General features: G+C 38.3%; 25 non-coding genes across 25 annotated transcripts; all 25 read left to right on the plus strand.

Annotated features, from left to right (window-relative positions):
* Positions 1–2,772: 2,772 nt before the first annotated feature.
* TRNAG-CCC (transfer RNA glycine (anticodon CCC)) lies at positions 2,773–2,844 on the plus strand. Its single transcript has one exon. It is a non-coding gene; the product is annotated as a tRNA-Gly (tRNA).
* A 96-nt stretch (positions 2,845–2,940) lies between these two features.
* Positions 2,941–3,012, plus strand: TRNAG-CCC (transfer RNA glycine (anticodon CCC)). Its single transcript has one exon. It is a non-coding gene; the product is annotated as a tRNA-Gly (tRNA).
* A 270-nt stretch (positions 3,013–3,282) lies between these two features.
* Positions 3,283–3,354, plus strand: TRNAG-CCC (transfer RNA glycine (anticodon CCC)). The gene has a single exon. It is a non-coding gene; the product is annotated as a tRNA-Gly (tRNA).
* A 96-nt stretch (positions 3,355–3,450) lies between these two features.
* On the plus strand, positions 3,451–3,522 carry TRNAG-UCC (transfer RNA glycine (anticodon UCC)). The gene has a single exon. It is a non-coding gene; the product is annotated as a tRNA-Gly (tRNA).
* Positions 3,523–4,704: 1,182 nt separating this feature from the next.
* On the plus strand, positions 4,705–4,776 carry TRNAG-CCC (transfer RNA glycine (anticodon CCC)). The gene has a single exon. It is a non-coding gene; the product is annotated as a tRNA-Gly (tRNA).
* A 96-nt stretch (positions 4,777–4,872) lies between these two features.
* Positions 4,873–4,944, plus strand: TRNAG-UCC (transfer RNA glycine (anticodon UCC)). Its single transcript has one exon. It is a non-coding gene; the product is annotated as a tRNA-Gly (tRNA).
* A 1,182-nt stretch (positions 4,945–6,126) lies between these two features.
* On the plus strand, positions 6,127–6,198 carry TRNAG-CCC (transfer RNA glycine (anticodon CCC)). The gene has a single exon. It is a non-coding gene; the product is annotated as a tRNA-Gly (tRNA).
* A 1,014-nt stretch (positions 6,199–7,212) lies between these two features.
* On the plus strand, positions 7,213–7,284 carry TRNAG-CCC (transfer RNA glycine (anticodon CCC)). The gene has a single exon. It is a non-coding gene; the product is annotated as a tRNA-Gly (tRNA).
* Positions 7,285–8,293: 1,009 nt separating this feature from the next.
* Positions 8,294–8,365, plus strand: TRNAG-CCC (transfer RNA glycine (anticodon CCC)). The gene has a single exon. It is a non-coding gene; the product is annotated as a tRNA-Gly (tRNA).
* A 439-nt stretch (positions 8,366–8,804) lies between these two features.
* TRNAV-UAC (transfer RNA valine (anticodon UAC)) lies at positions 8,805–8,876 on the plus strand. The gene has a single exon. It is a non-coding gene; the product is annotated as a tRNA-Val (tRNA).
* An 839-nt stretch (positions 8,877–9,715) lies between these two features.
* On the plus strand, positions 9,716–9,787 carry TRNAG-CCC (transfer RNA glycine (anticodon CCC)). Its single transcript has one exon. It is a non-coding gene; the product is annotated as a tRNA-Gly (tRNA).
* A 97-nt stretch (positions 9,788–9,884) lies between these two features.
* Positions 9,885–9,956, plus strand: TRNAG-UCC (transfer RNA glycine (anticodon UCC)). The gene has a single exon. It is a non-coding gene; the product is annotated as a tRNA-Gly (tRNA).
* Positions 9,957–11,139: 1,183 nt separating this feature from the next.
* Positions 11,140–11,211, plus strand: TRNAG-UCC (transfer RNA glycine (anticodon UCC)). Its single transcript has one exon. It is a non-coding gene; the product is annotated as a tRNA-Gly (tRNA).
* A 1,353-nt stretch (positions 11,212–12,564) lies between these two features.
* Positions 12,565–12,636, plus strand: TRNAG-UCC (transfer RNA glycine (anticodon UCC)). Its single transcript has one exon. It is a non-coding gene; the product is annotated as a tRNA-Gly (tRNA).
* Positions 12,637–13,819: 1,183 nt separating this feature from the next.
* Positions 13,820–13,891, plus strand: TRNAG-CCC (transfer RNA glycine (anticodon CCC)). Its single transcript has one exon. It is a non-coding gene; the product is annotated as a tRNA-Gly (tRNA).
* Positions 13,892–15,406: 1,515 nt separating this feature from the next.
* Positions 15,407–15,478, plus strand: TRNAG-UCC (transfer RNA glycine (anticodon UCC)). The gene has a single exon. It is a non-coding gene; the product is annotated as a tRNA-Gly (tRNA).
* A 1,348-nt stretch (positions 15,479–16,826) lies between these two features.
* On the plus strand, positions 16,827–16,898 carry TRNAG-UCC (transfer RNA glycine (anticodon UCC)). Its single transcript has one exon. It is a non-coding gene; the product is annotated as a tRNA-Gly (tRNA).
* Positions 16,899–19,504: 2,606 nt separating this feature from the next.
* Positions 19,505–19,576, plus strand: TRNAG-CCC (transfer RNA glycine (anticodon CCC)). Its single transcript has one exon. It is a non-coding gene; the product is annotated as a tRNA-Gly (tRNA).
* Positions 19,577–20,926: 1,350 nt separating this feature from the next.
* On the plus strand, positions 20,927–20,998 carry TRNAR-CCU (transfer RNA arginine (anticodon CCU)). Its single transcript has one exon. It is a non-coding gene; the product is annotated as a tRNA-Arg (tRNA).
* A 1,349-nt stretch (positions 20,999–22,347) lies between these two features.
* TRNAG-CCC (transfer RNA glycine (anticodon CCC)) lies at positions 22,348–22,419 on the plus strand. The gene has a single exon. It is a non-coding gene; the product is annotated as a tRNA-Gly (tRNA).
* Positions 22,420–23,769: 1,350 nt separating this feature from the next.
* On the plus strand, positions 23,770–23,841 carry TRNAG-ACC (transfer RNA glycine (anticodon ACC)). The gene has a single exon. It is a non-coding gene; the product is annotated as a tRNA-Gly (tRNA).
* A 1,349-nt stretch (positions 23,842–25,190) lies between these two features.
* On the plus strand, positions 25,191–25,262 carry TRNAG-CCC (transfer RNA glycine (anticodon CCC)). The gene has a single exon. It is a non-coding gene; the product is annotated as a tRNA-Gly (tRNA).
* A 1,013-nt stretch (positions 25,263–26,275) lies between these two features.
* Positions 26,276–26,347, plus strand: TRNAG-CCC (transfer RNA glycine (anticodon CCC)). The gene has a single exon. It is a non-coding gene; the product is annotated as a tRNA-Gly (tRNA).
* A 96-nt stretch (positions 26,348–26,443) lies between these two features.
* TRNAG-UCC (transfer RNA glycine (anticodon UCC)) lies at positions 26,444–26,515 on the plus strand. Its single transcript has one exon. It is a non-coding gene; the product is annotated as a tRNA-Gly (tRNA).
* Positions 26,516–26,786: 271 nt separating this feature from the next.
* Positions 26,787–26,858, plus strand: TRNAV-UAC (transfer RNA valine (anticodon UAC)). Its single transcript has one exon. It is a non-coding gene; the product is annotated as a tRNA-Val (tRNA).
* Positions 26,859–26,913: the final 55 nt, after the last annotated feature.

The raw sequence follows: 26,913 nt of genomic DNA on the forward strand, positions 1-26,913 counted from the left end.
TAAATGTCCGACTACGCCACCCGTGGATTGCGGTCAGAGTGAACTGCCGCTACAGGGCAGACTGCTGAGGCTGGTGTTGTGGGTGCATCAGAGCGTAGCATAACTCCCCACGGGAGGAGTGTAGCCTCAGGGCAGTGTATGCGGAGGATGGGGGTGATGGTGCAGGGCAGCAGCAGTAACGACACGGAGTCAGTGATGCAGTTCAGGGCCTTTACTCACAGTTCTTATTATCCAGACCACGTCTGCAGGTAACGGCTGCCCACGTCGTACTGTGCTCACCAGGTGAGGGGCTCAGACAACTCCGAGATAACTTTGGAGCGCTTCACAGGACCCCCTTTGTGTGTCCTTTGTCTGGCCTTTCTTACCAACACTTCTGTCCGGCTGCCTCGGGCCTCCTCTTGGTAAACTTGGCGCCAGTTTCCCTGACCCTATGTGGTGCCTTCCTAGCGGGTGTAGCGAGGGGCTGCGCCACATAAAATGTCAGAGCCTCCGGTTTCTAGCTGAGGGTCGTTTCCTGCCTCCACTAGTTCGGGGACCGGTCTCCCCCTTTGGCCTGACCCCTCCACGCAGGTGGATTCGGGCGTGCGGTGGCGACTCGCCCGTCCGCACCACTGGGATCCCTTCATTCCTCGTTCCTGGAGCCTTCTCCGCTCCTCCTCCTTCCTTCTCCCTCTTCCAGGCCTGGGCCTCTGTTACTAGGCCCGCCTCCGGAGCAGAGCTCATGCAGAGCCCCTGCTCCCTGCCACTTCTGCTCAGACTTCTCTGCACTGAACTAAGATGGTGCCCACCTTTTATACTCCCTTCTCAATGCACCCAGGAACTGCTTCCTCCCTGCTCCTGCACTACAGGGTTCCCCTTCCTCAGTGTTCCCTCCCCCCACTCCAGCCAGGGACAGGGACTGTCGTGCCCATCTCAGGGGCATATTGGTCGCCCTGCCCCACGGCATTATGGTGTAATGCATGCAGGTGTCGGGTCCTGATCCACACTCCATCCTTACCTGAGAGTGAGATATCACACCTCTGGGTGAGGTGCAATACCTCTGTAGCAACCGAGCCCTCAGGGTGCTACAGTTCCATTTATCTTCAGCCTAGGTGACGTATTGTGATACAGGGCCGTGATTTTGACTATAAAAGGGTCCCCTAGACCCCTACCCCAAGCTTTTTAAGAGAATCATATATGGCGTGCCAGGAGACTCTATGGAATGCTTTCTCAGCATCCAACGAGAGTATCTAATTACAAATTTTTAACTGCATCTAGCCCAGGAAATACTTTGTGCCTAGTAGCAGTGTCTGCTAGTCAGCGGATTATCCCGGCTGTTAAGCAAGCTACACCACCTGTAGTTTGGACACTTAATTTTTTCAAAGGAAATGCTTCGGGACCACGGGATACTCAGTGAAGAGCATCAGGAGGCACCCCAAGGCATAGGGGCTGGGACTGGCAGTAGGATGCCTTGCGGTGGACAGCCGAGCTCGATCCTTATAAAAGCTTTTTAACTGCAGCAGCTTTAGTGGACGCTACTGGAGCTGGAATTACGCGGCTGCTGGCATGAGACTTGCCCTCCAATAGATCCTGGTAAATGGATTTAAAGTGTATTCATTCAAATTAGAGAGACAATTTAAATTAAAAAGCTTAGAGCTGCCTCCACCACAGGGGGGCTCGCTCGACCCACCAGCAGACAGGCACCAGTATTGGGAGAGGGGGGCTGGCCATCAGGGTTCACCGCGGCTCTGGCACAAACCCGGCGACACGGAGGTGGCACGGGCAGGAGCGGACTGGCCGTGTCGGCTTCTCACTTTTTGGATTTTAGAAGGGCATGACATGCCTATATCTGTGTCTTCTCCTCCTTTTACTCCTCCACCTCTTGTATTTTCGCATGACTATATGTACTTGTCACTTTTCCATGTGTTTGTTATGTCTTCTGAGCAGTTTGTCAGCTTTTGGACACCTTTGAAGGTGTTTTCTATGTGTTTCTATGTGTTTTTGTTTGCCTGCCATTGGTTTTAATGGTGTTCGAAGGTGTTCGACGAACAGTTCGGCGAACACACGGGTGTTCGACGAACCGAACCGAACTCGAACACTACGGGGGTGGCTCAACACTACTCTTCAGTTGTTGATTAAACACTTTGTAGGGTTAGTCTCCAATATGAAAGCAATGTCAGGGTTGGCATTGGTGTTATGCTGGTGGGTGTAGTTGCTTTTAAAACAATAGGCCATAGTTTAATTCTTGAAGAACTCATTGTTTTTTTGCATTTGGTGGTGTTTGGACTCTTTTTCACTTTCTGTGCTAAGGCTTATGCTTTTATTTCTTTCTTGGTAACACTTTAGCTACCTTAGTTGGCAAAAAGCAAAGCTAATTGAGAGAATTTGTAGGCAGAGGTGGAAAAGCTACATAACTGATTCCAAAAACTCCTCTGTCTTTAGAGTTAGTGTTAAAAATGCCAAAAATGGCAGAGGTCTTTAGGGGTAATTTGGTGCTGGTGCTGACCCTTTGTAGTCTTTTTGAGCTAAGGCTCATAGTGTACTTTCTTTCTTGGTAAGAGTTTAGTTACCTTATTGGCAAAAAAGTGAAAATAATTGAGAGAATTGTAAGAATTGGTGGAAAAGCTCCATAGCTGATTCACAAGAATTCATCTTTGAGTTTTGGACAATGCTTTGCCTTGTTTTTAAACTTTTTAGTAATTGGCTCTTTCAAGACATATTCAGTCCTACTTTTTTAAGTAAAAGTTTAGCAGATTTAACAGCCATAATCCCAAACCAGTCAAGTTGGTTCATGCATTGGTGGTATAGTGGTGAGCATAGCTGCTTCCCAAGCAGTTGACCCGGGTTCGATTCGCGGCCAATGCAATACTTATGTAGTTTTATTTCTGGCATATCATACATTTTACAAACTATTTTGTAATGTTAGTGCAGAAAATGTAAAAAAAAAAGCTGACCCTGTAAGCATTGGTGGTATAGTGGTGAGCATAGCTGCCTCCCAAGCAGTTGACCTGGGTTCGATTCCCGGCCAATACAAAACACCGGTGTTTTTTTTTTTCAGGCACGTCATAATTTTTACTAACAATTTTGTAGGGTTAGTGCAGAAAATGTGAAAAAAATGCTGAGTACCTTAAGCATTTTTGGTATAGTGGTGAGCAAACCTGCCTTCCAAGCAGTTGACCTGCGATTGATTCCTGGTCAATGCAATACTTATGTGGGTTTTTTTTTCCTGGCATGTCTTACTTTTTACTAATAATTTTGTATTGTTAGTGCAGAAAATGTAAGAAAAAAACATGGCTTCTTTAAGTGTTGGTGGTATAGTGGTGAGCATAGCTGCTTCCCAAGCAGTTGACCCGGGTTCGATTCCCGGCCAATGCAATACTTATGTAGTTTTATTTCTGGCATATCATACATTTTACAAACTATTTTGTAATGTTAGTGCAGAAAATGTAAAAAAAAAAGCTGATCCTGTAAGCATTGGTGGTATAGTGGTGAGCATAGCTGCCTTCCAAGCAGTTGACCCGGGTTCGATTCCCGGCCAATGCAAAACATGGGAGTTTTTTTTTTTCAGGCACGTCATAATTTTTACTAACAATTTTGTAGGGTTAGTGCAGAAAATGTTAAAAAAATGCTGGGTACCTTAAGCATTTTTGGTATAGTGGTGAGCAAACCTGCCTTCCAAGCAGTTGACCTGCGATTGATTCCTGGCCAATGCAATACTTATGTGGGTTTTTTTTTTCCTGGCACGTCTTACTTTTTACTAATAATTTTGTATTGTTAGTGCAGAAAATGTAAGAAAAAAACATGGCTTCTGTAAGTGTTGGTGGTATAGTGGTGAGCATAGCTGCCTTCCAAGCTGTTGACCCAGGTTCGATTCCTGGCCAACGCATGAATTGTTTTTCACATTTGGTGATGCTTTTAGTCTGTTTTAATTTTTCGTGTTAAGGCTCATGCTCTTCTTTCTTCTTAGAGTTTAGCAACCACGAAAATGAGAAAAAAATTGAAGAGAATATTTCTTAGATTTTTTTCAACTGTCTCATCTAACTGATCTTCTGCTCTTCAGTTGTTGATTAAATACTTTGTAGGGTTAGTCTCCAATACGAAAGCAATGTCAGGGTTGGCATTGGTGTTATGCTGGTGGGTGTAGTTGCTTTTAAAACAATAGGCCATAGTTTAATTCTTGAAGAACTCATTGTTTTTTTGCATTTGTTGGTGTTTGGACTCTTTTTCACTTTCTGTGCTAAGGCTTATGCTTTTATTTCTTTCTTGGTAACACTTTAGCTACCTTAGTGGGCAGAAAGCAAAGCTAATTGAGAGAATTTGTAGGCAGAGGTGGAAAAGCTACATAACTGATTCCAAAAACTCCTCTGTCTTTAGAGTTAGTGTTAAAAATGCCAAAAATGGCAGAGGTCTTTAGGGGGAATTTGGTGCTGCTGTTGACTCTTTGTAATCTGTTTGAGCTAAGGCTCATAGTGTACTTTCTTTCTTGGTAAGAGTTTAGTTACCTTATTGTCAAAAAAGTGAAACTAATTGAGAGAATTGTAAGAATTGGTGGAAAAGCTCCATAGCTGATTCACAAGAATTCATCTTTGAGTTTTGGACAATGCTTTTCCTTCTTTTTAAACTTTTAGTAATTGGCTTTTTCAAGACATATTCAGTCCTCCTTTTTTTAAGTAAAACTTTAGCAGATTTAACAGCCATAATCCCAAACCAGTCAAGTTGGTTCATGCATTGGTGGTATAGTGGTGAGCATAGCTGCTTCCCAAGCAGTTGACCCGGGTTCGATTCCCCGCCAATGCAATACTTATGTAGTTTTATTTCTGGCATATCATACATTTTACAAACTATTTTGTAATGTTAGTGCAGAAAATGTAAAAAAAAAAGCTGATCCTGTAAGCATTGGTGGTATAGTGGTGAGCATAGCTGCCTTCCAAGCAGTTGACCCGGGTTCGATTCCCGGCCAATGCAAAACATGGGTGTGTTTTTTTTTCAGGCATGTCATAATTTTTACTAACAATTTTGTAGGGTTAGTGCAGAAAATGTGAAAAAAATGCTGGGTACCTTAAGCATTTTTGGTATAGTGGTGAGCAAACCTGCCTTCCAAGCAGTTGACCTGCGATTGATTCCTGGTCAATGCAATACTTATGTGGGTTTTTTTTTCCTGGCACGTCTTACTTTTTACTAATAATTTTGCATTGTTAGTGCAGAAAATGTAAGAAGAAAACATGGCTTCTGTAAGTGTTGGTGGTATAGTGGTGAGAATAGCTGCCTTTCAAGCTGTTGACCCGGGTTTGATTCCCGGCCAATGCATGAATTGTTTTTCACATTTGGTGATGCTTTTAGTCTGTTTTAATTTTTCGTGTTAAGGCTCATGCTCTTCTTTCTTCTTAGAGTTTAGCAACCACGAAAATGAGAAAAAAATTGAAGAGAATATTTCTTAGATTTTTTTCAACTGTCTCATCTAACTGATCTTCTGCTCTTCAGTTGTTGATTAAATACTTTGTAGGGTTTGTCTCCAATACGAAAGCAATGTCAGGGTTGGCATTGGTGTTATGCTGGTGGGTGTAGTTGCTTTTAAAACAATAGGCCATAGTTTAATTCTTGAAGAACTCATTGTTTTTTTGCATTTGGTGGTGTTTGGAATCTTTTTCACTTTCTGTGCTAAGGCTTATGCTTTTATTTCTTTCTTGGTAACACTTTAGCTACCTTAGTGGGCAGAAAGCAAAGCTAATTGAGAGAATTTGTAGGCAGAGGTGGAAAAGCTACATAACTGATTCCAAAAACTCCTCAGTCTTTAGAGTTAGTGTTAAAAATGCCAAAAATGGCAGAGGTCTTTAGGGGGAATTTGGTGCTGCTGTTGACTCTTTGTAATCTGTTTGAGCTAAGGCTCATAGTGTACTTTCTTTCTTGGTAAGAGTTTAGTTACCTTATTGTCAAAAAAGTGAAACTAATTGAGAGAATTGTAAGAATTGGTGGAAAAGCTCCATAGCTGATTCACAAGAATTCATCTTTGAGTTTTGGACAATGCTTTGCCTTGTTTTTAAACTTTTTAGTAATTGGCTCTTTCAAGACATATTCAGTCCTCCTTTTTCTAAGTAAAACTTTAGCAGATTTAACGGCCATAATCCCAAACCAGTCAAGTTGGTTCATGCATTGGTGGTATAGTGGTGAGCATAGCTGCTTCCCAAGCAGTTGACCCAGGTTCAATTCCCGGCCAATGCAATACTTATGTAGTTTTTATTTTTTCCTGGCACGTCTTACTTTTTACTAATAATTTTGTATTGTTAGTGCAGAAAATGTAAGAATAAAATATGGCTTCTGTAAGTGTTGGTGGTATAGTGGTGAGCATAGCTGCCTTCCAAGCAGTTGACCCGAGTTCAATTCCTGGCCAACGCATGAATTGTTTTTCACATTTGGTGATGCTTTTAGTCTGTTTTAATTTTTCGTGTTAAGGCTCATGCTCTTCTTTCTTCTTAGAGTTTAGCAACCACGAAAATGAGAAAAAAATTGAAGAGAATATTTCTTAGATTTTTTTCAACTGTCTCATCTAACTGATCTTCTGCTCTTCAGTTGTTGATTAAATACTTTGTAGGGTTTGTCTCCAATACGAAAGCAATGTCAGGGTTGGCATTGGTGTTATGCTGGTGGGTGTAGTTGCTTTTAAAACAATAGGCCATAGTTTAATTCTTGAAGAACTCATTGTTTTTTTGCATTTGGTGGTGTTTGGAATCTTTTTCACTTTCTGTGCTAAGGCTTATGCTTTTATTTCTTTCTTGGTAACACTTTAGCTACCTTAGTGGGCAGAAAGCAAAGCTAATTGAGAGAATTTGTAGGCAGAGGTGGAAAAGCTACATAACTGATTCCAAAAACTCCTCAGTCTTTAGAGTTAGTGTTAAAAATGCCAAAAATGGCAGAGGTCTTTAGGGGGAATTTGGTGCTGCTGTTGACTCTTTGTAATCTGTTTGAGCTAAGGCTCATAGTGTACTTTCTTTCTTGGAAAGAGTTTAGTTACCTTATTGTCAAAAAAGTGAAACTAATTGAGAGAATTGTAAGAATTGGTGGAAAAGCTCCATAGCTGATTCACAAGAATTCATCTTTGAGTTTTGGACAATGCTTTGCCTTGTTTTTAAACTTTTTAGTAATTGGCTCTTTCAAGACATATTCAGTCCTCCTTTTTCTAAGTAAAACTTTAGCAGATTTAACGGCCATAATCCCAAACCAGTCAAGTTGGTTCATGCATTGGTGGTATAGTGGTGAGCATAGCTGCTTCCCAAGCAGTTGACCCAGGTTCAATTCCCGGCCAATGCAATACTTATGTAGTTTTTATTTTTTCCTGGCACGTCTTACTTTTTACTAATAATTTTGTATTGTTAGTGCAGAAAATGTAAGAATAAAATATGGCTTCTGTAAGTGTTGGTGGTATAGTGGTGAGCATAGCTGCCTTCCAAGCAGTTGACCCGAGTTCAATTCCTGGCCAACGCATGAATTGTTTTTCACATTTGGTGATGCTTTTAGTCTGTTTTAATTTTTCGTGTTAAGGCTCATGCTCTTCTTCTTAGAGTTTAGCAACCACGAAAATGAGAAAAATATTGAAGAGAATATTTCTTAGATTTTTTTCAACTGTCTCATCTAACTGATCTTCTGCTCTTCAGTTGTTGATTAAATACTTTGTAGGGTTAGTCTCCAATACGAAAGCAATGTCAGGGTTGGCATTGGTGTTATGCTGGTGGGTGTAGTTGCTTTTAAAACAATAGGCCATAGTTTAATTCTTGAAGAACTCATTGTTTTTTTCCATTTGGTGGTGTTTGGAATCTTTTTCACTTTTTGTGCTAAGGCTTATGCTTTTATTTCTTTCTTGGTAACACTTTAGCTACCTTAGTGGGCAGAAAGCAAAGCTAATTGAGAGAATTTGTAGGCAGAGGTGGAAAAGCTACATAATTGATTCCAAAAACTCCTCTGTCTTTAGAGTTAGTGTTAAAAATGCCAAAAATGGCAGAGGTCTTTAGGGGGAATTTGGTGCTGCTTTTGACTCTTTGTAATCTGTTTGAGCTAAGGCTCATAGTGTACTTTCTTTCTTGGTAAGAGTTTAGTTACCTTATTGCAAAAAAGTGAAAATAATTGAGAGAATTGTAAGAATTGGTGGAAAAGCTCCATAGCTGATTCACAAGAATTCATCTTTGAGTTTTGGACAAAACTTTTCCTTGTTTTTAAACTTTTTAGTAATTGGCTCTTTCAAGACATATTCAGTCCTCCTTTTTCTAAGTAAAACTTTAGCAGATTTAACAGCCATAATCCCAAACCACTCAAGTTGGTTCATGCATTGGTGGTATAGTGGAGAGCATAGCTGCTTCCCAAGCAGTTGACCCGGGTTCGATTCCCGGCCAATGCAATACTTATGTAGTTTTATTTCTGGCATATCATACATTTTACAAACTATTTTGTAATGTTAGTGCAGAAAATGTAAAAAAAAAAGCTGATCCTGTAAGCATTGGTGGTATAGTGGTGAGCATAGCTGCCTTCCAAGCAGTTGACCCGGGTTCGATTGCTGGCCAATGCAAAACATGGGTGTGTTTTTTTTTCAGGCACGTCATTATTTTTACTAACAATTTTGTAGGGTTAGTGCAGAAAATGTGAAAAAAATGCTGGGTACCTTAAGCATTTTTGGTATAGTGGTGAGCAAACCTGCCTTCCAAGCAGTTGACCTGCGATTGATTCCTGGTCAATGCAATACTTATGTGGGTTTTTTTTTTCCTGGCACGTCTTACTTTTTACTAATAATTTTGTATTGTTAGTGCAGAAAATGTAAGAAAAAAACATGGCTTCTGTAAGTGTTGGTGGTATAGTGGTGAGCATAGCTGCCTTACAAGCTGTTGACCCAGGTTCAATTCCTGGCCAACGCATGAATTGTTTTTCACATTTGGTGATGCTTTTAGTCTGTTTTAATTTTTCGTGTTAAGGCTCATGCTCTTCTTTCTTCTTAGAGTTTAGCAACCACGAAAATGAGAAAAAAATTGAAGAGAATATTTCTTAGATTTTTTTCAACTGTCTCATCTAACTGATCTTCTGCTCTTCAGTTGTTGATTAAATACTTTGTAGGGTTAGTCTCCAATACGAAAGCAATGTGAGGGTTGGCATTGGTGTTATGCTGGTGGGTGTAGTTGCTTTTAAAACAATAGGCCATAGTTTAATTCTTGAAGAACTCATTGTTTTTTTGCATTTGGTGGTGTTTGGAATCTTTTTCACTTTCTGTGCTAAGGCTTATGCTTTTATTTCTTTCTTGGTAACACTTTAGGTACCTTAGTGGGCAGAAAGCAAAGCTAATTGAGAGAATTTGTAGGCAGAGGTGGAAAAGCTACATAACTGATTCCAAAAACTCCTCTGTCTTTAGAGTTAGTGTTAAAAATGCCAAAAATGGCAGAGGTCTTTAGGGGGAATTTGGTGCTGCTGTTGACTCTTTGTAATCTGTTTGAGCTAAGGCTCATAGTGTACTTTCTTTCTTGGTAAGAGTTTAGTTACCTTATTGCAAAAAAGTGAAACTAATTAAGAGAATTGTAAGAATTGGTGGAAAAGCTCCATAGCTGATTCACAAGAATTCATCTTTGAGTTTTGGACAATGCTTTGCCTTGTTTTTAAACTTTTTAGTAATTGGCTCTTTCAAGACATATTCAGTCCTCCTTTTTCTAAGTAAAACTTTAGCAGATTTAACGGCCATAATCCCAAACCAGTCAAGTTGGTTCATGCATTGGTGGTATAGTGGTGAGCGTAGCTGCTTCCCAAGCAGTTGACCCAGGTTCGATTCCCGGCCAATGCAATACTTATGTAGTTTTATTTCTGGCATATCATACATTTTACAAACTATTTTGTAATGTTAGTGCAGAAAATGTAAAAAAAAAAAGCTGATCCTGTAAGCGTTGGTGGTATAGTGGTGAGCATAGCTGCCTTCCAAGCAGTTGACCCGGGTTCGATTCCCGGCCAATGCAAAACATGGGTGTGTTTTTTTTTCAGGCACGTCATAATTTTTACTAACAATTTTGTAGGGTTAGTGCAGAAAATGTGAAAAAAATGCTGGGTACCTTAAGCATTTTTGGTATAGTGGTGAGCAAACCTGCCTTCCAAGCAGTTGACCTGCGATTGATTCCTGGTCAATGCAATACTTATGTGGGTTTTTTTTTTCCTGGCACGTCTTACTTTTTACTAATAATTTTGTATTGTTAGTGCAGAAAATGTAAGAAAAAAACATGGCTTCTGTAAGTGCTGGTGGTATAGTGGTGAGCATAGCTGCCTTCCAAGCTGTTGACCCAGGTTCGATTCCTGGCCAACGCATGAATTGTTTTTCACATTTGGTGATGCTTTTAGTCTGTTTTAATTTTTCGTGTTAAGGCTCATGCTCTTCTTTCTTCTTAGAGTTTAGCAAGCACGAAAATGAGAAAAAAATTGAAGAGAATATTTCTTAGATTTTTTTCAACTGTCTCATCTAACTGATCTTCTGCTCTTCAGTTGTTGATTAAATACTTTGTAGGGTTAGTCTCCAATACGAAAGCAATGTCAGGGTGGGCATTGGTGTTATGCTGGTGGGTGTAGTTGCTTTTAAAACAATAGGCTATAGTTTAATTCTTGAAGAACTCATTGTTTTTTTGCATTTGGTGGTGTTTGGAATCTTTTTCACTTTCTGTGCTAAGGCTTATGCTTTTATTTCTTTCTTGGTAACACTTTAGCTACCTTAGTGGGCAGAAAGCAAAGCTAATTGAGAGAATTTGTAGGCAGAGGTGGAAAAGCTACATAACTGATTCCAAAAACTCCTCTGTCTTTAGAGTTAGTGTTAAAAATGCCAAAAATGGCAGAGGTCTTTAGGGGGAATTTGGTGCTGCTGTTGACTCTTTGTAATCTGTTTGAGCTAAGGCTCATAGTGTACTTTCTTTCTTGGTAAGAGGTTAGTTACCTTATTGTCAAAAAAGTGAAACTAATTGAGAGAATTGTAAGAATTGGTGGAAAAGCTCCATAGCTGATTCACAAGAATTCATCTTTGAGTTTTGGACAATGCTTTGCCTTGTTTTTAAACTTTTTAGTAATTGGCTCTTTCAAGACATATTCAGTCCTCCTTTTTCTAAGTAAAACTTTAGCAGATTTAACGGCCATAATCCCAAACCAGTCAAGTTGGTTCATGCATTGGTGGTATAGTGGTGAGCATAGCTGCCTTCCAAGCAGTTGACCCGGGTTTGATTCCCGGCCAATGCAAAACATAGGTGTGTTTTTTTTTCAGGCACGTCATAATTTTTACTAACAATTTTGTAGGGTTAGTGCAGAAAATGTGAAAAAAATGCTGGGTACCTTAAGCATTTTTGGTATAGTGGTGAGCAAACCTGCCTTCCAAGCAGTTGACCTGCAATTGATTCCTGGTCAATGCAATACTTATGTGGGTTTTTTTTTTCCTGGCATGTCTTACTTTTTACTAATAATTTTGTATTGTTAGTGCAGAAAATGTAAGAAAAAAACATGGCTTCTGTAAGTGTTGGTGGTATAGTGGTGAGCATAGCTGCCTTCCAAGCTGTTGGCCCGGGTTCGATTCCTGGCCAACGCCTGAATTGTTTTTCACATTTGGTGATGCTTTTAGTCTGTTTTAATTTTTCGTGTTAAGGCTCATGCTCTTCTTTCTTCTTAGAGTTTAGCAACCACGAAAATGAGAAAAAAATTGAAGAGAATATTTCTTAGATTTTTTTCAACTGTCTCATCTAACTGATCTTCTGCTTTTCAGTTGTTGATTAAATACTTTGCAGGGTTAGTCTCCAATACGAAAGCAATGTCAGGGTTGGCATTGGTGTTATGCTGGTGGGTGTAGTTGCTTTTAAAACAATAGGCCATAGTTTAATTCTTGAAGAACTCATTGTTTTTTTCCATTTGGTGGTGTTTGGAATCTTTTTCACTTTCTGTGCTAAGGCTTATGCTTTTATTTCTTTCTTGGTAACACTTTAGCTACCTTAGTGGGCAGAAAGCAAAGCTAATTGAGAGAATTTGTAGGCAGAGGTGGAAAAGCTACATAACTGATTCCAAAAACTCCTCTGTCTTTAGAGTTAGTGTTAAAAATGCCAAAAATGGCAGAGGTCTTTAGGGGGAATTTGGTGCTGCTGTTGACTCTTTGTAATCTGTTTGAGCTAAGGCTCATAGTGTACTTTCTTTCTTGGTAAGAGTTTAGTTACCTTATTGGCAAAAAAGTGAAAATAATTGAGAGAAATGTAAGAATTGGTGGAAAAGCTCCATAGCTGATTCACAAGAATTCATCTTTGAGTTTTGGACAATGCTTTGCCTTGTTTTTAAACTTTTTAGTAATTGGCTCTTTCAAGACATATTCAGTCCTCCTTTTTTAAGTAAAACTTTAGCAGATTTAACAGCCAAAATCCCAAACCAGTCAAGTGGGTTCATGCATTGGTGGTATAGTGGTGAGCATAACTGCTTCCTAACCAGTTGACCTGGGTTTGATTCCCGGCCAATGCAATACTTATGTAGTTTTATTTCTGGCATATCATACATTTTACAAACTATTTTGTAATGTTAGTGCAGAAAATGTAAAAAAAAAAAAAGCTGATCCTGTAAGCATTGGTGGTATAGTGGTGAGCATAGCTGCCTTCCAAGCAGTTGACCCGGGTTCAATTCCCGGCCAATACAAAACATCGGTGTTTTTTTTTTTTCAGGCACGTCAAACTTTTTACTAACAATTTTGTAGGGTTAGTGCAGAAAATGTGAAAAAAATGCTCGGTACCTTAAGCATTTTTGGTTTAGTGGTGAGCAAACCTGCCTTCCAAGCAGTTGACCTGCGATTGATTCCTGGTCAATGCAATACTTATGTGTTTTTTTTTTTCCTGGCACGTCTTACTTTTTACTAATAATTTCGCATTGTTAGTGCAGAAAATGTAAGAAAAAAACATGGCTTCTGTAAGTGTTGGTGGTATAGTGGTGAGAATTGCTGCCTTCCAAGTAGTTGACCCGCGTTTGATTCCCGGCCAACGCATGAATTGTTTTTCACATTTGGTGATGCTTTTAGTCTGTTTTAATTTTTCGTGTTAAGTCTCAGGCTCTTCTTTCTTCTTTGAGTTTAGCAACCACGAAAATGAGAAAAAAATTGAAGAGAATATTTCTTAGATTTTTTTCAACTGTCTCATCTAACTGATCTTCTGTTCTTCAGTTGTTGATTAAACACTTTGTAGGGTTAGTCTCCAATATGAAAGCAATGTCAGGGTTGGCATTGGTGTTATGCTGGTGGGTGTAGTTGCTTTTAAAACAATAGGCCATAGTTTAATTCTTGAAGAACTCATTGTTTTTTTGCATTTGGTGGTTTTTGGACTCTTTTTCACTTTTTGTGCTAAGGCTTATGCTTTTATTTCTTTCTTGGTAACACTTTAGCTACCTTAGTTGGCAAAAAGCAAAGCTAATTGAGAGAATTTGTAGGCATAGGTGGAAAAGCTACATAACTGATTCCAAAAACTCCTCTGTCTTTAGAGTTAGTGTTAAAAATGCCAAAAATGGCAGAGTTCTTTAGGGGGAATTTGGTGCTGGTGCTGACTCTTTGTAATCTGTTTGAGCTAAGGCTCATAGTGTACTTTCTTTCTTGGTAAGAGTTTAGTTACCTTATTGTCAAAAAAGTGAAACTAATTGAGAGAATTGTAAGAATTGGTGGTAAAGCTCCATAGCTGATTCACAAGAATTCATCTCTGAGTTTTGGACAATGCTTTGCCTTGTTTTTAAACTTTTTAGTAATTGGCTCTTTCAAGACATATTCAGTCCTCCTTTTTCTAAGTAAAACTTTAGCAGATTTAACGGCCATAATCCCAAACCAGTCAAGTTGGTTCATGCATTGGTGGTATAGTGGTGAGCATAGCTGCTTCCCAAGCAGTTGACCCGGGTTCGATTCCCGGCCAATGCAATACTTATGTAGTTTTATTTCTGGCATATCATACATTTTACAAACTATTTTGTAATGTTAGTGCAGAAAATGTAAAAAAAAAAGCTGATCCTGTAAGCATTGGTGGTATAGTGGTGAGCATAGCTGCCTTCCAAGCAGTTGAACCGGGTTCGATTCCTGGCCAATGCAAAACATAGGTGTGTTTTTTTTTCAGGCACGTCATAATTTTTACTAACAATTTTGCAGGGTTAGTGCAGAAAATGTGAAAAAAATGCTGGGTACCTTAAGCATTTTTGGTATAGTGGTGAGCAAACCTGCCTTCCAAGCAGTTGACCTGCGATTGATTCCTGGTTAATGCAATACTTATGTGGGTTTTTTTGTCCTGGCACGTCTTACTTTTTACTAATAATTTTGTATTGTTAGTGCAGAAAATGTAAGAAAAAAACATGGCTTCTGTAAGTGTTGGTGGTATAGTGGTGAGCATAGCTGCCTTCCAAGCTGTTGACCCGGGTTCGATTACTGGCCAATGCATGAATTGTTTTTCACATTTGGTGATGCTTTTAGTCTGTTTTAATTTTTCGTGTTAAGGCTCATGCTCTTCTTTCTTCTTAGAGTTTAGCAACCACGAAAATGAGAAAAAAATTGAAGAGAATATTTCTTAGATTTTTTTCAACTGTCTCATCTAACTGATCTTCTGCTCTTCAGTTGTTGATTAAATACTTTGTAGGGTTAGTCTCCAATACGAAAGCAATGTCAGGGTTGGCATTGGTGTTATGCTGGTGGGTGTAGTTGCTTTTAAAACAATAGGCCATAGTTTAATTCTTGAAGAACTCATTGTTTTTTTCCATTTGGTGGTGTTTGGAATCTTTTTCACTTTCTGTGCTAAGGCTTATGCTTTTATTTCTTTCTTGGTAACACTTTAGCTACCTTAGTGGGCAGAAAGCAAAGCTAATTGAGAGAATTTGTAGGCAGAGGTGGAAAAGCTACATAACTGATTCCAAAAACTCCTCTGTCTTTAGAGTTAGTGTTAAAAATGCCAAAAATGGCAGAGGTCTTTAGGGGGAATTTGGTGCTGCTGTGGACTCTTTGTAATTTGTTTGAGCTAAGGCTCATAGTGTACTTTCTTTCTTGGTAAGAGTTTAGTTACCTTATTGGCAAAAAAGTGAAAATAATTGAGAGAAATGTAAGAATTGGTGGAAAAGCTCCATAGCTGATTCACAAGAATTCATCTTTGAGTTTTGGACAATGCTTTGCCTTGTTTTTAAACTTTTTAGTAATTGGCTCTTTCAAGACATATTCAGTCCTCCTTTTTTAAGTAAAACTTTAGCAGATTTAACAGCCAAAATCCCAAACCAGTCAAGTGGGTTCATGCATTGGTGGTATAGTGGTGAGCATAGCTGCTTCTTAACCAGTTGACCTGGGTTTGATTCCCGGCCAATGCAATACTTATGTAGTTTTATTTCTGGCATATCATACATTTTACAAACTATTTTGTAATGTTAGTGCAGAAAATGAAAAAAAAAGCTAACCCTGTAAGCATTGGTGGTATAGTGGTGAGCATAGCTGCCTTCCAAGCAGTTGACCCGGGTTCAATTCCCGGCCAATACAAAACATTGGTGTTTTTTTTTTTTCAGGCACGTCAAACTTTTTACTAACAATTTTGTAGGGTTAGTGCAGAAAATGTGAAAAAAATGCTCGGTACCTTAAGCATTTTTGGTATAGTGGTGAGCAAACCTGCCTTCCAAGCAGTTGACCTGCGATTGATTCCTGGTCAATGCAATACTTATGTGGTTTTTTTTTTCCTGGCACGTCTTACTTTTTACTAATAATTTCGCATTGTTAGTGCAGAAAATGTAAGAAAAAAACATGGCTTCTGTAAGTTTTGGTGGTATAGTGGTGAGCATAGCTGCCTTCCAAGCTGTTGACCCGGGTTCGATTACTGGCCAATGCATGAATTGTTTTTCACATTTGGTGATGCTTTTAGTCTGTTTTAATTTTTCGTGTTAAGGCTCATGCTCTTCTTTCTTCTTAGAGTTTAGCAACCACGAAAATGAGAAAAAAATTGAAGAGAATATTTCTTAGATTTTTTTCAACTGTCTCATCTAACTGATCTTCTGCTCTTCAGTTGTTGATTAAATACTTTGTAGGGTTAGTCTCCAATACGAAAGCAATGTCAGGGTTGGCATTGGTGTTATGCTGGTGGGTGTAGTTGCTTTTAAAACAATAGGCCATAGTTTAATTCTTGAAGAACTCATTGTTTTTTTCCATTTGGTGGTGTTTGGAATCTTTTTCACTTTCTGTGCTAAGGCTTATGCTTTTATTTCTTTCTTGGTAACACTTTAGCTACCTTAGTGGGCAGAAAGCAAAGCTAATTGAGAGAATTTGTAGGCAGAGGTGGAAAAGCTACATAACTGATTCCAAAAACTCCTCTGTCTTTAGAGTTAGTGTTAAAAATGCCAAAAATGGCAGAGGTCTTTAGGGGGAATTTGGTGCTGCTGTGGACTCTTTGTAATTTGTTTGAGCTAAGGCTCATAGTGTACTTTCTTTCTTGGTAAGAGTTTAGTTACCTTATTGGCAAAAAAGTGAAAATAATTGAGAGAAATGTAAGAATTGGTGGAAAAGCTCCATAGCTGATTCACAAGAATTCATCTTTGAGTTTTGGACAATGCTTTGCCTTGTTTTTAAACTTTTTAGTAATTGGCTCTTTCAAGACATATTCAGTCCTCCTTTTTTAAGTAAAACTTTAGCAGATTTAACAGCCAAAATCCCAAACCAGTCAAGTGGGTTCATGCATTGGTGGTATAGTGGTGAGCATAGCTGCTTCTTAACCAGTTGACCTGGGTTTGATTCCCGGCCAATGCAATACTTATGTAGTTTTATTTCTGGCATATCATACATTTTACAAACTATTTTGTAATGTTAGTGCAGAAAATGAAAAAAAAAGCTAACCCTGTAAGCATTGGTGGTATAGTGGTGAGCATAGCTGCCTTCCAAGCAGTTGACCCGGGTTCAATTCCCGGCCAATACAAAACATTGGTGTTTTTTTTTTTTCAGGCACGTCAAACTTTTTACTAACAATTTTGTAGGGTTAGTGCAGAAAATGTGAAAAAAATGCTCGGTACCTTAAGCATTTTTGGTATAGTGGTGAGCAAACCTGCCTTCCAAGCAGTTGACCTGCGATTGATTCCTGGTCAATGCAATACTTATGTGGTTTTTTTTTTCCTGGCACGTCTTACTTTTTACTAATAATTTCGTATTGTTAGTGCAGAAAATTTTGGAAAAAAACATGGCTTCTGTAAGTGTTGGTGGTATAGTGGTGAGAATTGCTGCCTTCCAAGAAGTTGACCCGAGTTCGATTCTCAGCCAACGCATGAATTGTTTTTCACATTTGGTAATGCTTTTAGTCTGTTTTAATTTTTCGTGTTAAGTCTCAGGCTCTTCTTTCTTCTTAGAGTTTAGCAACCACGAAAATGAGAAAAAAATTTAAGAGAATATTTCTTAGCTTTTTTTCAACTGTCTCATCTAACTGATCTTCTGTTCTTCAGTTGTTGATTAAACACTTTGTAGGGTTAGTCTCCAATATGAAAGCAATGTCAGGGTTGGCATTGGTGTTATGCTGGTGGGTGTAGTTGCTTTTAAAACAATAGGCCATAGTTTAATTCTTGAAGAACTCATTGTTTTTTTGCATTTGGTGGTGTTTGGAATCTTTTTCACTTTCTGTGCTAAGGCTTATGCTTTTATTTCTTTCTTGGTAACACTTTAGCTACCTTAGTTGGCAAAAAGCAAAGCTAATTGAGAGAATTTGTAGGCAGAGGTGGAAAAGCTACATAACTGATTCCAAAAACTCCTCTGTCTTTAGAGTTAGTGTTAAAAATGCCAAAAATGGCAGAGGTCTTTAGGGGGAATTTGGTGCTGCTGTTGACTTTTTGTAATCTGTTTGAGCTAAGGCTCATAGTGTACTTTCTTTCTTGGTAAGAGTTTAGTTACCTTATTGGCAAAAAAGTGAAAATAATTGAGAAAAATGTAAGAATTGTTGGAAAAGCTACAAAGCTGATTCACAAGATTTCATCTTTGAGTTTTGGACAATGCTTTGCCTTGTTTTTAAACTTTTTAGTAATTGGCTCTTTCAAGACATATTCAGTCCTCCTTTTTTTAAGTAAAACTTTAGCAGATTTAACAGCCAAAATCTCAAGCCAGTCAAGTGGGTTCATGCATTGGTGGTATAGTGGTGAGCATAGCTGCTTCCCAAGCAGTTGACCCGGGTTCGATTTCCAGCCAATGCAATACTTATGTAGTTTTATTTCTGGCATATCATACATTTTACAAACTATTTTGTAATGTTAGTGCAGAAAATGTAAAAAAAAAAGCTGACCCTGTAAGCATTGGTGGTATAGTGGTCAGCATAGCTGCCTTCCAAGCAGTTGACCCGGGTTCGATTCTTGGCCAATGCAAAACATGGGTGTGTTTTTTTTTCAGGCAAGTAATAATTTTTACTAACAATTTTGTAGGGTTAGTGCAGAAAATGTGAAAAAAATGCTGGGTACCTTAAGCATTTTTGGTATAGTGGTGAGCAAACCTGCCTTCCAAGCAGTTGACCTGCGATTGATTCCTGGTCAATGCAATACTTATGTGGGTTTTTTTTTCCTGGCACGTCTTACGTTTTACTAATAATTTTGTATTGTTAGTGCAGAAAATGTAAGAAAAAATTATGGCTTCTGTAAGTGTTGGTGATGTAGTGGTGAGAATCACTGCCTTCCAAGTAGTTTGACCCGAGTTCAATTCTCAGCCAACGCATGAATTGTTTTTCACATTTGGTGATGCTTTTAGTCTGTTTTAATTTTTCGTGTTAAGTCTCAGGCTCGTCTCTCTTCTTAGAGTTTAGCAACCACGAAAATGAGAAAAAAATTGAAGAGAATATTTCTTAGCTTTTATTCAACTGTCTCATCTAACTGATCTTCTGCTCTTCAGTTGTTGATTAAAAACTTTGTATGGTTAGTCTCCAATATGAAAGCAATGTCAGGGTTGGCATTGGTGTTATGCTGGTGGGTGTAGTTGCTTTTAAAACAAATGGCCATAGTTTAATTCTTGAAGAACTCATTGTTTTTTTGCATTTGGTGGTGTTTGGTCTCTTTTTCACTTTCTGTGCTAAGGCTTATGCTTTTATTTCTTTCTTGGTAACACTTTAGCTACTTTAGTTGGCAAAAAGTAAAGCTAATTGAGAGAATTTGTAGGCAGAGGTGGAAAAGCTACATAACTGATTCCAAAAACTCCTCTGTATTTACAGTTAGTGTTAAAAATGCCAAAAATGGCAGAGGTCTTTAGGGGTAATTTGGTGCTGGTGCTGACTCTTTGTAATCTTTTTCAGCTAAGGCTCACAGTGTACTTTCTTTCTTGGTAAGAGTTTAGTTACCTTATTGGCAAAAAAGTGAAAATAATTGAGAGAATTGTAAGAATTGGTGGAAAAGCTCCATAGCTGATTCACAAGAATTCATCTTTGAGTTTTGGACAATGCTTTGCCTTGTTTTTAAAGTTTTTAGTAATTGGCTCTTTCAAGACATATTCAGTCCTCCTTTTTTTAAGTAAAACTTTAGCAGATTTAACAGCCATAATCCCAAACCAGTCAAGCTGTTTCATCCATTGGTGGTATAGTGGTTAGCATAGCTGCTTCCCAAGCAGTTGACCCGGGTTCGATTCCCGGCCAATGCAATACTTATGTAGTTTTATTTCTGGCATATCATACATTTTACAAACTATTTTGTAATGTTAGTGCAGAAAATTTAAAAAAAAAAAGCTGATCCTGTAAGCATTGGTGGTATAGTGGTGAGCATAGCTGCCTTCCAAGCAATTGACCAGGGTTCGATTCCTGGCCAATGCAAAACATAGGTGTGTTTTTTTTTCAGGCACGTCATAATTTTTACTAACAATTTTGTAGGGTTAGTGCAGAAAATGTGAAAAAAATGCTGGGTACCTTAAGCATTTTTGGTATAGTGGTGAGCAAACCTGCCTTCCAAGCAGTTGACCTGCGATTGATTCCTGGTCAAGGCAATACTTATGTGGGGTTTTTTTTCCTGGCACGTCTTACTTTTTACTAATAATTTTGTATTGTTAGTGCAGAAAATGTAAGAAAAAAACATGGTTTCTGTAAGTGTTGGTGGTATAGTGGTGAGCATAGCTGACCTCCAAGCAGTTGACCCGGGTTCGTTTCCCGGCCAACGCATGAATTGTTTTTCACATTTGGTGATGCTTTTAGTCTGTTTTAATTTTTCGTGTTAAGGCTCATGCTTTTCTTTCTTCTTAGAGTTTAGCAACCACGAAAATGAGAAAAAAATTGAAGAGAATATTTCTTAGATTTTTTTCAACTGTCTCATCTAACTGATCTTCTGCTCTTCAGTTGTTGATTAAACACTTTGTAGGGTTAGTCTCCAATATGAAAGCAATGTCAGGGTTGGCATTGGTGTTATGCTGGTGGGTGTAGTTGCTTTTAAAACAATAGGCCATAGTTTAATTCTTGAAGAACTCATTGTTTTTTTGCATTTGGTGGTGTTTGGAATCTTTTTCACTTTCTGTGCTAAGGCTTATGCTTTTATTTCTTTCTTGGTAACACTTTAGCTACCTTAGTGGGCAGAAAGCAAAGCTAATTGAGAGAATTTGTAGGCAGAGGTGGAAAAGCTACATAACTGATTCCAAAAACTCCTCTGTCTTTAGAGTTAGTGTTAAAAATGCCAAAAATGGCAGAGGTCTTTAGGGGGAATTTGGTGCTGCTGTTGACTCTTTGTAATCTGTTTGAGCTAAGGCTCATAGTGTACTTTCTTTCTTGGTAAGAGTTTAGTTACCTTATTGGCAAAAAAGTGAAAATAATTGAGAGAAATGTAAGAATTGGTGTAAAAGCTACATAGCTGATTCACAAGAATTCATCTTTGAGTTTTGGACAATGCTTTGCCTTGTTTTTAAACTTTTTAGTAATTGGCTCTTTCAAAACATTTTCAGTCCTCCTTTTTTAAGTAAAACTTTAGCAGATTTAACAGACAAAATCCCAAACCAGTCAAGTGGGTTCATGCATTGGTGGTATAGTGGTGAGCATAGCTGCTTCCTAAGCAGTTGACCCGGGTTCGATTCCCGGCCAATGCAATACTCATGTAGTTTTATTTCTGGCATATCATACATTTTACAAACTATTTTGTAATGTTAGTGCAGAAAATGTATAAAAAAACTCTGATCCTGTAAGCATTGGTGGTATAGAGGTGAGCATAGCTGCCTTCCAAGCAGTTGACACAGGTTCGATTCCTGGCCAATGCAAAACATGGGTGTGTTTTTTTTTCAGGCACGTCATACTTTTTACTAACAATTTTGTAGGGTTAGTGCAGAAAATGTGAAAAAAATGCTGGGTACCTTAAGCATTTTTGGTATAGTGGTGAGCAAACCTGCCTTCCAAGCAGTTGACCTGCGATTGATTCCTGGTCAATGCAATACTTATGTGGGGGTTTTTTTCCTGGCACGTCTTACTTTTTACTAATAATTTCGTATTGTTAGTGCAGAAAATGTAAGAAAAAAACATGGCTTCTGTAAGTGTTGGTGGTATAGTGGTGAGCATAGCTGCCTTCCAAGCAGTTGACCCGGGTTCGATTCCCTGCCAACGCATGAATTGTTTTTCACATTTGGTGATGCTTTTAGTCTGTTTTAATTTTTTGTGTTAAGGCTCATGCTCTTCTTTATTCTTAGAGTTTAGCAACCACGAAAATGAGAAAAAAATTGAAGAGAATATTTCTTAGCTTTTTTTCAACTGTCTCATCTAACTGATCTTCTGCTCTTCAGTTGTTGATTAAACACTTTGTAGGGTTAGTCTCCAATAAGAAAGCAATGTCAGGGTTGGCATTGGTGTTATGCTGGTGGGTGTAGTTGCTTTTAAAACAATAGGCCATAGTTTAATTCTTGAAGAACTCATTGTTTTTTTGCATTTGGTGGTGTTTGGACTCTTTTTCACTTTCTGTGCTAAGGCTTATGCTTTTATTTCTTTCTTGGTAACACTTTAGCTACCTTAGTTGGCAAAAAGCAAAGCTAATTGAGAGAATTTGTAGGCAGAGGTGGAAAAGCTACATAACTGATTCCAAAAACTCCTCTGTCTTTAGAGTTAGTGTTAAAAATGCCAAAAATGGCAGAGGTCTTTAGGGGTAATTTGGTGCTGGTGCTGACTCTTTGTAATCTTTTTGAGCTAAGGCTCATAGTGTACTTTCTTTCTTGGTAAGAGTTTAGTTACCTTATTGTCAAAAAAGTGAAAATGATTGAGAGAATTGTAAGAATTGGTGGAAAAGCTCCATAGCTGATTCACAAGAATTCATCTTTGAGTTTTGGACAATGCTTTGCCTTGTTTTTAAACTTTTTAGTAATTGGCTCTTTCAAGACATATTCAGTCCTCCTTTTTTTAAGTAAAACTTTAGCAGTTTAACAGCCATAATCCCAAACCAGTCAAGTTGGTTCATGCATTGGTGGTATAGTGGTGAGCATAGCTGCTTCCCAAGCAGTTGACCTGGGTTCGATTCCCGGCCAATGCAATACCTATGTAGTTTTATTTCTGGCATATCATACATTTTACAAACTATTTTGTAATGTTAGTGCAGAAAATGTCAAAAAAAAAGCTGATCCTGTAATCATTGGTGGTATAGTGTTGAGCATAGCTGCCTTCCAAGCACTTGACCCGGGTTCGATTCCTGGCCAATGCAAAACATGAGTGTGTTTTTTTTTCAGGCACGTCATAATTTTTACTAACAATTTTGTAGGGTTAGTGCAGAAAATGTGAAAGAAATGCTGGGTACCTTAAGCATTTTTGGTATAGTGGTGAGCAAACCTGCCTTCCAAGCAGTTGACCTGCGATTGATTCCTGGTCAATGCAATACTTATGTGGGTTTTTTTTTTCCTGGCACGTCTTACTTTTTACTAATAATTTTGTATTGTTAGTGCAGAAAATGTAAGAAGAAAATATGGCTTCTGTAAGTGTTGGTGGTATAGTGGTTAGAATAGCTGCCTTCCAAGCTGTTCACCCGGGTTTAATTCCCGGCCAATGCATGAATTGTTTTTCACATTTGGTGATGCTTTTAGTCTGTTTTAATTTATCGTGTTAAGGCTCATGCTCTTCTTTCTTCTTAGAGTTTAGCAACCACGAAAATGAGAAAAAAATTGAAGAGAATATTTCTTAGATTTTTTTCAACTGTCTCATCTAACTGATCTTCTGCTCTTCAGTTGTTGATGAAATACTTTGTAGGGTTAGTCTCCAATACGAAAGCAATGTCAGGGTTGGCATTGGTGTTATGCTGGTGGGTGTAGTTGCTTTTAAAACAATAGGCCATAGTTTAATTCTTGAAGAACTCATTGTTTTTTTCCATTTGGTGGTGTTTGGAATCTTTTTCACTTTCTGTGCTAAGGCTTATGCTTTTATTTCTTTCTTGGTAACACTTTAGCTACCTTACTGGGCAGAAAGCAAAGCTAATTGAGAGAATTTGTAGGCAGAGGTGGAAAAGCTACATAACTGATTCCAAAAACTCCTCTGTCTTTAGAGTTAGTGTTAAAAATGCCAAAAATGGCAGAGGTCTTTAGGGGGAATTTGGTGCTGGTGCTGACTCTTTGTAATATTTTGAGCTAAGGCTCATAGTGTACTTTCTTTCTTGGTAAGAGTTTAGTTACCTTATTGTCAAAAAAGTGAAAATAATTGAGAGAATTGTAAGAATTGGTGGAAAAGCTCCATAGCTGATTCACAAGAATTCATCTTTGAGTTTTGGACAATGCTTTGCCTTGTTTTTAAACTTTTTAGTAATTGGCTCTTTCAAGACATATTCAGTCCTCCTTTTTCTAAGTAAAACTTTAGCAGATTTAACGGCCATAATCCCAAACCAGTCAAGTTGGTTCATGCATTGGTGGTATAGTGGTGAGCATAGCTGCTTACCAAGCAGTTGACCAGGGTTTGATTCCCGGCCAATGCAATACTTATGAAGTTTTATTTCTGGCATATCATACATTTTACAAACTATTTTGTAATGTTAGTGCAGAAAATGTAAAAAAAAAGCTGATCCTGTAAGCATTGGTGGTATAGTGGTGAGCATAGCTGCCTTCCAAGCAGTTGACCTGGGTTCGATTCCCGTCCAATGCAAAACATGGGTGTGTTTTTTTTTCAGGCACGTCATAATTTTTACTAACAATTTTGTAGGGTTAGTGCAGAAAATGTGAAAAAAATGCTGGGTACCTTAAGCATTTTTGGTATAGTGGTGAGCAAACCTGCCTTCCAAGCAGTTGACCTGCGATTGATTCCTGGTCAATGCAATACTTATGTGGGTTTTTTTTTCCTGGCACGTCTTACTTTTTACTAATAATTTTGCATTGTTAGTGCAGAAAATGTAAGAAGAAAACATGGCTTCTGTAAGTGTTGGTGGTATAGTGGTGAGAATAGCTGCCTTCCAAGCTGTTGACCCGGGTTTGATTCCCGGCCAATGCATGAATTGTTTTTCACATTTGGTGATGCTTTTAGTCTGTTTTAATTTTTCGTGTTAAGGCTCATGCTCTTCTTTCTTCTTAGAGTTTAGCAACCACGAAAATGAGAAAAAAATTGAAGAGAATATTTCTTAGATTTTTTTCAACTGTCTCATCTAACTGATCTTCTGCTCTTCAGTTGTTGATTAAATACTTTGTAGGGTTAGTCTCCAATACGAAAGCAATGTCAGGGTTGGCATTGGTGTTATGCTGGTGGGTGTAGTTGCTTTTAAAACAATAGGCCATAGTTTAATTCTTGAAGAACTCATTGTTTTTTTGCATTTGGTGGTGTTTGGAATCTTTTTCACTTTCTGTGCTAAGGCTTATGCTTTTATTTCTTTCTTGGTAACACTTTAGCTACCTTAGTGGGCAGAAAGCAAAGCTAATTGAGAGAATTTGTAGGCAGAGGTGGAAAAGCTACATAACTGATTCCAAAAACTCCTCAGTCTTTAGAGTTAGTGTTAAAAATGCCAAAAATGGCAGAGGTCTTTAGGGGGAATTTGGTGCTGCTGTTGACTCTTTGTAATCTGTTTGAGCTAAGGCTCATAGTGTACTTTCTTTCTTGGTAAGAGTTTAGTTACCTTATTGTCAAAAAAGTGAAACTAATTGAGAGAATTGTAAGAATTGGTGGAAAAGCTCCATAGCTGATTCACAAGAATTCATCTTTGAGTTTTGGACAATGCTTTGCCTTGTTTTTAAACTTTTTAGTAATTGGCTCTTTCAAGACATATTCAGTCCTCCTTTTTCTAAGTAAAACTTTAGCAGATTTAACGGCCATAATCCCAAACCAGTCAAGTTGGTTCATGCATTGGTGGTATAGTGGTGAGCATAGCTGCTTCCCAAGCAGTTGACCCAGGTTCGATTCCCGGCCAATGCAAAACTTATGTAGTTTTTATTTTTTCCTGGCACGTCTTACTTTTTACTAATAATTTTGTATTGTTAGTGCAGAAAATGTAAGAATAAAATATGGCTTCTGTAAGTGTTGGTGGTATAGTGGTGAGCATAGCTGCCTTCCAAGCAGTTGACCCGAGTTCAATTCCTGGCCAACGCATGAATTGTTTTTCACATTTGGTGATGCTTTTAGTCTGTTTTAATTTTTCGTGTTAAGGCTCATGCTCTTCTTTCTTCTTAGAGTTTAGCAACCACGAAAATGAGAAAAATATTGAAGAGAATATTTCTTAGATTTTTTTCAACTGTCTCATCTAACTGATCTTCTGCTCTTCAGTTGTTGATTAAATACTTTGTAGGGTTAGTCTCCAATACGAAAGCAATGTCAGGGTTGGCATTGGTGTTATGCTGGTGGGTGTAGTTGCTTTTAAAACAATAGGCCATAGTTTAATTCTTGAAGAACTCATTGTTTTTTTCCATTTGGTGGTGTTTGGAATCTTTTTCACTTTTTGTGCTAAGGCTTATGCTTTTATTTCTTTCTTGGTAACACTTTAGCTACCTTAGTGGGCAGAAAGCAAAGCTAATTGAGAGAATTTGTAGGCAGAGGTGGAAAAGCTACATAATTGATTCCAAAAACTCCTCTGTCTTTAGAGTTAGTGTTAAAAATGCCAAAAATGGCAGAGGTCTTGAGGGGGAATTTGGTGCTGCTTTTGACTCTTTGTAATCTGTTTGAGCTAAGGCTCATAGTGTACTTTCTTTCTTGGTAAGAGTTTAGTTACCTTATTGCAAAAAAGTGAAAATAATTGAGAGAATTGTAAGAATTGGTGGAAAAGCTCCATAGCTGATTCACAAGAATTCATCTTTGAGTTTTGGACAAAACTTTTCCTTGTTTTTAAACTTTTTAGTAATTGGCTCTTTCAAGACATATTCAGTCCTCCTTTTTCTAAGTAAAACTTTAGCAGATTTAACAGCCATAATCCCAAACCACTCAAGTTGGTTCATGCATTGGTGGTATAGTGGAGAGCATAGCTGCTTCCCAAGCAGTTGACCCGGGTTCGATTCCCGGCCAATGCAATACTTATGTAGTTTTATTTCTGGCATATCATACATTTTACAAACTATTTTGTAATGTTAGTGCAGAAAATGTAAAAAAAAAAGCTGATCCTGTAAGCATTGGTGGTATAGTGGTGAGCATAGCTGCCTTCCAAGCAGTTGACCCGGGTTCGATTGCCGGCCAATGCAAAACATGGGTGTGTTTTTTTTTCAGGCACGTCATAATTTTTACTAACAATTTTGTAGGGTTAGTGCAGAAAATGTGAAAAAAATGCTGGGTACCTTAAGCATTTTTGGTATAGTGGTGAGCAAACCTGCCTTCCAAGCAGTTGACCTGCGATTGATTCCTGGTCAATGCAATACTTATGTGGGTTTTTTTTTTCCTGGCACGTCTTACTTTTTACTAATAATTTTGTATTGTTAGTGCAGAAAATGTAAGAAAAAAACATGGCTTCTGTAAGTGTTGGTGGTATAGTGGTGAGCATAGCTGCCTTACAAGCTGTTGACCCAGGTTCAATTCCTGGCCAACGCATGAATTGTTTTTCACATTTGGTGATGCTTTTAGTCTGTTTTAATTTTTCGTGTTA

This window comes from Phyllobates terribilis, unplaced genomic scaffold, assembly GCF_046119375.1.
Source record: "Phyllobates terribilis strain yellow unplaced genomic scaffold, ASM4611937v1 Scaffold_3__8_contigs__length_932513732, whole genome shotgun sequence".
In the NCBI taxonomy this organism is placed as follows: domain Eukaryota; kingdom Metazoa; phylum Chordata; class Amphibia; order Anura; family Dendrobatidae; genus Phyllobates; species Phyllobates terribilis.